Consider the following 9,481-nt stretch of genomic DNA (forward strand, 5'->3'; position numbering starts at 1 on the left):
AGAAGAATTTTTCCTTGTTGTCAGTCACCCTTCATTTCTGATCGTCATTTCAGATCTGGAGCTGAAATGGAAGGATTCCCTTTCAAGGAGGGAAAAAAATAACCACATAGTGTTCCCTAAAGGCTGCTCACAGCAGTGGTGCAGCCGCAAGCTCGTTTGTGAACTGGCTTAATCCTTGGGTCAGGATTCTGGGTTCTTGGACGATCCCTTCAGTTCTCCATAAGAGACTCTGAGCTCCTAGAAGTCTTCACAGGGCCTTTGCAGTTGGCTGGGACCTTTTTCTGGTCCCCTGTATCCTCACCACCTTGAACACCCCTTCCCCGACCATCCTGACAGACTTTGGTCATTCATTTTCTATGCTGCCAGAAAACCTCATCCATACCTCTATGGGTGCCCTTACCACACTATAATGTCATCATTGTCATCATCATCATGGCTACTAGTATTTGTGAGTCCTTGCAAGGTGAAAAGCATGGAGCTGGGCAATTTGAGTTGCTTTTATGTCTATGTCCCTCTACCCTTTGTACTCGGAGCTCCTGGGAGGCAGAGATCATATTTAATATACCCTAGTCCCCTTGGTCCAGTGGCTGATATAATGTTGGATTTGTAGTAAATACCCTATAATTATCATGCAGTGCAGTTCTTTTTGTAGACATGGGTTTTTATTTCTTGTGGTAAATACCTATGAGTGGTATTGCTGATTCATAGCGTAGATGTGTGTAACTTTATAGAAACTAACGAACATGTCTCCTTAGTGGGTGTGCCAACCTATACTTTTATGTGAAGGCCAGCTCTGGCTGATTCTGATTCTAGCAACACTAGTGCTTGTGAAATAGTATCTCATTGTGGAGAGTTTTAACTTGTTTGCTGCACTGGTTTGGCTCCTTTTACACAGTCCTAGATGCACACAGCCTACTTGTTAGGTAGGTTTGAGGATTTCATGGGATATTTACAGCTCAGGAAGCTGATGGTTGGCCAGTAATCTAGGTGATACAAGGCAGAGTTAGCATTCCCCTCCAGCTATGGCTGTGTGGTTTACAATAAAAACTAGATATTTGATCTTTGTCCCTGGTTCCTGGCACAGAACTCCTAGAATACTTGGAATTTCCTGAGTGGTAGGAGTGTCTTTTATTGTTCATAAGGAGTCCCTACTTTTGAACTTTCCTGAGTTTAGCTAAAGGAGATGAATCTTGGCAGTTCTCTAGAAAGCCTCAGGATGGGGGCTCGTTGCCAGAGCAACTAACAGGGTGGGGAGGGATTAGAGGATTAGAATTTTCAGCCCCACCCCCTGACCTCCAGAGAAGAGAGGGGCTGGAGATTGACTTTAATCACCAATGGCCATAATGTAATCCATCATAAATTTAAAAATAAAGAAATAATTGATTAAAAAATACTCGGATTAAAAACTCTGGAACAATGAGGCTAACAGAGCTTCTGCAGGGGAAGTAGCACATCCAAAGAAGGGGTGGAGGTTCTGCACACCCCATCTACATTCCTTACTCTACCTATGCACCTCTTTCACTTGGCTGTTCCTTTGTATCCTTTATAATAAAACTGTAACTGTAATTAGAGTTGCTTTCCTGAGTTATGTGAATCATTCTAGCAAATTATCAAGCCTGAGGGGCATTGTGGGAACCCTGTATTTATAGTTGGCTGGGCAGAAGTGCAGGTTGCCTGGGGACTCCATTTGTAGCTGGGATCTCTGTGGTGGGACTGATCTCTTAACTTGTGGGGTCTACACTAGCTCTGGGTAGTGTCAGAATTGAATTGAAATGTTGGATCTCCAGCTGATGTTGGTGAATCTGAGAATCAGTTTTGAAATGTTGTATGCTACGTGAGAAAAACCCCACAGGTTGGCCCTTAGTTACTCCTCTGACTGTTTCTCTGTTTTCTGTGGGCACATAATACTAAGATGTCCTTTAAAAGGTGGGACCTGCCAGTGTTAGGACTGAAGAGTGGTGAGAGAGCCCTTGTGGAGCTGTGTGAAAAGCACCGATGCTTGTGTTAAAAACATTCTCATGATAAAAGCGGACATCTCCATGAATTAGCTATTTATCAGGTTTCTCAGGACTGGCTCTTGGGAGGGCTGAATTCCAGAGTCTGTCACAGAGCCAAGGAGGAGAAATAGACAATATAAGCTGCCAACCGTGAATTGAAGAAGATGATATGGAGAAGCCTTGTACGAATATTCTCATAGGAATGGAGATGTCATCAACAAGCAAGACTAGATGGCAATGGGGTGACACTTCGTGATTTTTAAAAATATGTTGTGCATTTTAAAGTACTAATAACAGGAACGGAGGGACACTCTTGATTTCTTTCATCAAAAATATCCATTAATGTTATTTAGACTATTTTCTAGCTTTAGTTTTTCCAGAAGTGATGTTTTCCCAGAAGGCCTAGGACTTCGTCTCTCAAACTGAGTTGTTGAGCCCAGAGTCTGTTGCAGTTTAGGCTCTGAAGCTGACTTTATCACCAGGATATCTAGGTAATCAGGCCAAGCTGCTAAGACAGCACTTTCAGTTATGTGCCCAGGAAAGTACCAGGGGAACTCCTGGCACATTGAGACTCCACAGGTACATACATAAGCATGTATTGCAGAGAACCACACAGTGTTGGGCTCATAGTTCTGTAAATTTTTGCAGAGAGGGGCCCTATACATCATCTGTTTTCACCACTCATTGGTAGACAAGAAGCTAAACCTGAAGAGGTAAAGTACTAGTTAAGTCTAGCTTGTCACCAGCAAAGAAGGGGAGGAGAACCCCATCTCCTTGGGCTTTTGCTGCTAGAGAGAAGGACAAAGATAGAATAGTAATGTCAGGAAATGAAAGCTACCATCTACTGAGCACTTACCACGTGTCAGCACTCTGCCAATGCTTTCTGAATACCCAGCCATAGGAGAGAAGTAAACTGAGCCCCAGAAAAGTGAGGCGAGTTCTCTAAGGTCAGAGGTCAAGTGCGTGGGTTTCTGGCATGTGGACAGGCTCTGTAAATGCTGCCTTCACTCCAGTTTGGACAGTCTCACTTATCGTTGACCAAGCAATGATATGATTTGGGGTCTTTCCAGCCTCAGTATTCTAGAACGTGTTGGCTGCTCTAAGACGGGTCCCTGATCAACCAAGGTCCTTTCCCTCTTGTCCTTGCGGGGGATGCTCAGGCTGGTCCTGAATTATGTGCCTCCATTTCCTCTAGGCTTTACTATAGCTCTGAAAAGTGGATGCCACACAAGGAACACCGCTGTTTCAGGGTGACAGCAGTCCATCATGCCTTCCTTTCACCTACAGCATCTGCAGCTTCATCAACAGGTGCCTTCTGTTTCATCACATGTTGCAGTATCTTCCACAGAGTCTCCTGTGCCACATGTGGGCTGGGGAACTGCATGGTCCTCCAGACACAGAGAAGTTTTTCAGCCTCAGGCAGCCAGTCTCAGAAGGGAACATCCCTGGCTGTCAATGAGACTTTGCTACTGTCCGGGGCTCTTCCAGTTCCCAATCCCAGAGATCAGAGCAAACCTGTCTTTAACCAGACTTTCTTTGGCTTACATTTAAATCTGAAAATTAGAGAGAAAAACAGAGGTTCCATAAGAACTTGGAGGCTAGAGCAAACATCTGATGAGCTTTTGCATTTAGTTGAGAAGAGAAGAAGTAGTCTGTGCTATGTTACTCAAGGCAGGCCATGCTCAGTGAAATGATAGGATAGCACTGTGTATGTTAAGGGTCCTCAGCTTCCTCCTCTTCCTCTCTGCAGCCTGAGCCCTGATCTAAAGTTGCTGGTCCTTGCCCATGACCTGACTTAACCTGCAGGACCATCTCTATTCCCATAGAGCCCTCCCACTTTCCTCATTCCCCCTGAGAGAGGATGGGAGGGCTGTTTTCTCCGCATTCTACAGATGGGCAGACTGATGTTCAGAGGCAGTAATTAGTTTGCCTTTGAGACCACAGGGTGGTGGAGATCCTGACTCAAAGCCAGGCCTTCAGGCTTTTCCTCCGGGATTTCTGCCATCTCACTCTGGCTCCTTGTTCAGCCTCAGCACCAAAGTTCCCCACCAACTAACTACCTGTTCTGCACTGGAAGCCCAGGCATCTGGGCTCAACATCTGCTCAACATCCTTGGCAAATAGTCTGTTATTGGGGTGGTTTTCAGAACCATACAGGCCCCTGCTCCTGGGATTTCTTGCCTCAGTGTTCTACAGGTAGATCAGTCCTTCTGTGCCTGAAACAGATCATATTACCTCTCATCTCTTACCTGCTAGCTTTGCAAGTGCTTCACCTTCCACCTAACTCCCTGAGCTAGAGCTTGGTGGTGGGCTCCTCCTCTACATCTAATTCCAGTACCCTTGCCTTCTTAATAGCTCTGTGATCCATCTCCTTCTCTGTGCACACACTGCTCTTGCCTCTGGTTGGGCAGTAAACATTCTCACTGCTGCAACTGGAATAGGCTCAGACAAGGTTCCCCTGCAGCTGATGTCCTGAGTGCCTTTTCCTCTGTTGGCTCATGCAGTAAGAGTTCTCTGATTGGAAGCAACAGGGATCAGTCCTAAACAGAAGGGACCTCATTTGCCCACAGGATTGAAGGGACAGCTGGCAAGATGTGAGGGTCTCACTGGAGAGAATATACCCGCATCCCCCCACTTTACTTTTGAAATAGAATGTCCACTACAGTTGCCAACTGTGTGACAGTGTCTAGGAGGTAAGGGAGCAGAACTTGCTGAAGGCATGACTTCCCAGGGCCCTCAGTGAAGAGTTTGGGAGTAAGGGGATGAGACAATGGGCAGTGTCTTTGGGGGGCAAATAAAATCAAAGCTTGGAAGGCCATGCAAACAGTCCTCAATGGAGAAGCAAGGCAAGGGGCAATGGGGAGGGAGGAAGGAAGAGGGACAGGGAGACAGGGAGTGGAGAAGTGACAAAGGAGGAAGAAAGGAAGATACATACACAAGGAGGAAAGAGGGGAAGGTGGGCAGGAGGCCACATTAGATTTCACAAGTGGTTAGAATCCAGAATGATGTCAGAGATTTGAAGCAGAGGGTGAGAGGTGGTTCCTGGGGAACAATCTTGAGTTGCGTGGGCTCTGGGGTTTTGTGTGGGGGATTTGAAGCCTCAGTGTAGGCAGGAAGAAGTTCTCCAAGAACACTTAACCTCAGCCACACTGGGGACTAGAGGAGCCAGAGGAATGAGCCCCAGACCTGTCCTCAGTGTTCTCAGGCTGGCAGGGGCCCTGAGATAGGCTGGGAGATTTAAGGGCAACCGATAGGAGAAGATGCAAGTAGGTGAGCCTATTGAGTGCTAGGTTGTTCTGGGTCCTCTGTGAGGTAGATGTCACTGTCCCCCTCACCGATGAGGACATCCGACTTGGAAAGATTGAGACCTTGGTCAATGTCATAGCTAGAAAATGGGACCCTGGGATCTGAGCACAGAGTTCTGTGCTTCAAGGTCATGTGTGCTGTTCTCCATGCAGCCTCTCTGCATATGGATTCAGGACCTGAGGCTCAGAGAGCCTGGGGGTGGTCAAGGACTTGACTTTCTTGGCCAAGGGGTCATTTGCCCTGGACAGAGGTGTTGCTGCATCAAGGTGACTTTCCCATCCAGCCCAGGTGTGCCCAGGCTCCACCTTGGACATCCCATATCTGCAGCTGGGTGGGCAGCATGGGCAGGGTTGGGGGGGCCTTCCCCACCTCCTCTGCACTGGCCTTTCAATGGCACCAGACTGCTCCCTCCCAGGTTTCTAGCACATTCCCAGCTGTTGATTGCTCTAGGGCCTACAGGAATGGGTCCTGTGACCTGGCTGTTTTCTCAACCCAGCACAGTCACAAGGGGTTGTTTTGTTTCCGGCACAGCTATTAAGTCAAACCTTGCTGTGTGGCATCTAATTTTGGCCTTCAAGCACCCTTGTTTTATCTCATTTCCAGGCCTGCCTCCATTTGTCGTGCCTTCCAGCATGCTATCTGGAAATTCTATAACCACTCTGAAAGACAAGAGACCTTGTTACATGGAATTCTCTGCTTGTCTCCTAAAGAGGAATCAATCAGTGGATCAAATGCAGACCAGCCATTCAGTCAGTGGAAAATGTCAAGTTCAGATGGATTTGTTTTCATTGAGGTAGTTTCTAGATCTTGGTCCAGCCCCACACATACACACTTGAAAATTATCCAGTTGCTTGATGTGCTGTGGTCAGATGGAATACTGGTCTCTCCCCAATGATAATTCAGGCTTCAGTATGGCTTTAGTGAATTCTCTGATTTGCCTAGTACTATGGTTAATAAGATAATTGCTAGTTTTTCCTTCCTCTTGGGAGGATCCTGGGAAATGCCAACTTTCTATATGTCTTTCATTGTAGAAGTGAAACAACCTGTGACCCAGATCATTGTCACTCCCACTGCTGGGATGGGACACTCCACCGGCAGTCCCCCTTGGCCACACGGGAGTGCTAGAGATCCTCCAGAGCGAGGAGCAGTGACCCCCTCACAGTCACAAGCTTACTGCTGGTGGCAATGCAGAACAGAAGCCTTTCCACTCTGTACATGACTGTGAGCTGCAGTGCACGGAGCTGGACATAAGCCCTTGAACCCTGTGCCACCCTGGTGTGGTGGAGCACATGGTGGGGAGCAGAGGAAATAGTACCCTGCTGGCGTGGGGAGGTGGAAGTTGCCTGACCCAGTAGCATCGTCTCATACTGGGCAGCATCTCCACAGACACAGTGGTGGTTGTTTATATTTTATACTCACATTTTGTACATGGTTTGGCCCAGTGTGTGCAGGAAGATCCGCCCAGTTGATTCTCTTGCTTTTGCTTCGCAATCCACGTACTTTCAGGGAGTGACAAGGACTGGTCACAAATAATGGGTGTTTTTCAGGCATCGTCCTGGTGGGGAGGCATCACCTTTCCCAGAGGGGCAATCTGAGGTTTCATTTCCAGGTCAGGGCCTCAGCCAGTCACCCACTGAGTCCATCCTCCCCTTCCTGGCCCATTCTTGGGACCATGATGTTCCTCTACATTCTAGAGGCTTGCACCCTGCAGTGGTGCTGCTGGTTTCCATCCTCCCACACTGTAAGTCTTTCCCTCTCTCTCCTTACTGTAACCAACCACCAGCTGCTGCTGTTGTGTTTTCTCAAGTCATATGAAGATACCAGAGGGCAGTTTCTAGACAAATTGGGCTGATGTGGGGCTGGAATGGGGGTGAACCATAAGTATGTGCATATTGGAAGAGAAAACAGTGCCTTCAGGTAATGACAGGAACATCATTCCTTGGAGAGAGGGGAGGGAGATTTAGCCAGAGCCCAGTTATGAAGGCCCGGACATGGCTGAGGACCAGGCTGGGGCCAGGCCTTCTCTTAAAGCTGGATAAAAGCTCTCGTTTTCTGCAATGAGACAATGCTGGTCGCCTTCCCTCCCTCAAGCCATTCATGTCATTGTGAAGACACGGCTCATCTGACAAAGGCTTTTGGTGTCATCTAACAGTCTAGGAACACAGGAGAAGCCCACCATTCTTCTCAGCACCATTATCCTCATTAATTCACCTTTGCCGATCCTCACTGCATGCTGGAAGAGCAGAACTCATGAGAGACAAAACCACTCTCTCTAGCCAGATGAGGCTGTGTTTACTTAACTGAGCAGTATGTGTATGTATGTATCTATGTATGAAGATGAAACACACATTGATGTCTATGTGGGAGCAGGTCACCATACAAACATGACCACAATGCAAGCTCGGATATCAGAGTTTATTCTTTTCTCACATAGGCAGGAGGATTTAGCATTTTCCCGTCACCTGACAACTCAGTCTCCCTTATCAGCTCTCATCAGACATGAGGTTCTTAGACTCACTCTGCTTAGGAAAAGTGACCTGTGTGTTCAACATTCAGCTCTTACATGGGAATAAAGTCTCTACTTTGCCTAATACATGGAATGAAAATGTATGGAATATGTGAAAACATTTTGGACATGATAGAATATATAGGAATGTCAGCATCGTTATGATCGTTGTACTTACATGTGTGTATCTAGGAACCATGTCCTTCACCCAAAATGACTCTGGCACTGACTCTTCATTTAAGTCCACACAACCAAAAACTATCTGAGTCTGCCTGCCTGGCCTTAGGGTGCAGTTTCAGCACTGTGATGAATCAAAAGAAATGCAGTTTTAATTCCAAAACTCTGCAGAGTAGCATAAGACTTGAATTTAGTCTTTTGGAAACTTGTGGGGAACATGCCACTCAGCAGAAGATCTCACAGCTGTCTTTAGGAATAAGGCTTCATTACAGTCCTTGTCACCAGCGCTTGCTCTCTCATCCCTGTCATGGGCCACTTTCCCTCTCCTGGTCTCCAAGCTCTGGCCAGCTCCCGTTTCACTACCACTTCCCACCTTTTTACAGTTATCCTCTTGGTTCCCTGGCGGAAGGTCACAAAAGATTCAGGATCCCACCTTTACTCATGCTTCCACTGAAGGTGACAGAGAGGAAAAGTTATGAATAGTTTATGCTATATTCCCATCTTTGTGACATATGCTATAAAACCCATTCAAGCTGGACCTGAAGCTTTCTTTGGACTGCATGACCTGTAGGTAAGTATTGAACAATGTGAGAATATAGGTTACATCTTGATAACCCCTGGTTAACTGATGAGGAAGTGAAGGCTCAGGAGGGTGATTGGACTTGCCTAAATCACAGGTGTTTGAAGGGTGGAGCCTGGTCTTCATCCCAGGTCCTCTGGCTCCGAGTTTGAGGCTATGTCCACTATTTCTTAGAACACAGGCACTGAGCCTTAGCCCTGTATATGGTACAGCTTCTGGTTGGAATAAATGTAGTTTTGTTTTGCTGCACAAGCTGGTAACATTTCTGAGGGAAATGTGTATGTTTATGGATACCCATTATCCAGAGGGATGAGCAGGGCCAGGCTGAGGCCAGGGGTAGGGAACCGCCTTTGGGATTCTGACTGGCTGACCCTCATCTCACTTGTGTTACATGAGCCCACTTCGAGAAACACCAAACACCGTGGTCTGGCCACCCTGGTGGGGCCCCACTGAGACTATTGGTTCTTCAGCACCCAAGCTGCTTTTCTAGATGGAATGCAAAGCATTCCTTGCCTGGGGCCCTGCCAAGCCTTGGCAGGATTAAATGTTACATTCAGTTCCAGATTAATCCAAGTTGAAACAGTTTTCCTGCAGGTGTAGAGATATTACTTTACTTACTTAATTTATTTACTTTCTTTACTTATTTACTTACTTTATTTATTTACTTTATTTATTTTCTGAAACCCCTTTAACATCATGGTTTTGGGTTTCTGCACATAAGGTGCATGAGTATGATTAATATTTTATAATGGGTATCCATAATAATTCTAGTAACAATGGCACCTTCTTGTATTTCTTTAAGGTGGGTTTCTCTTAAACTCCATCCCAGGAATTTGGGCTGGAATTCAGGGATTCATAGAACTTTACAGTGTGAGAGGGGAGGATATGTCCAGTCTTCTCTGTGAATTCTCTCCAT

The sequence above is a fragment of the Canis lupus genome, chromosome 28 (assembly GCF_011100685.1).
Source record: "Canis lupus familiaris isolate Mischka breed German Shepherd chromosome 28, alternate assembly UU_Cfam_GSD_1.0, whole genome shotgun sequence".
NCBI lineage: Eukaryota > Metazoa > Chordata > Mammalia > Carnivora > Canidae > Canis > Canis lupus.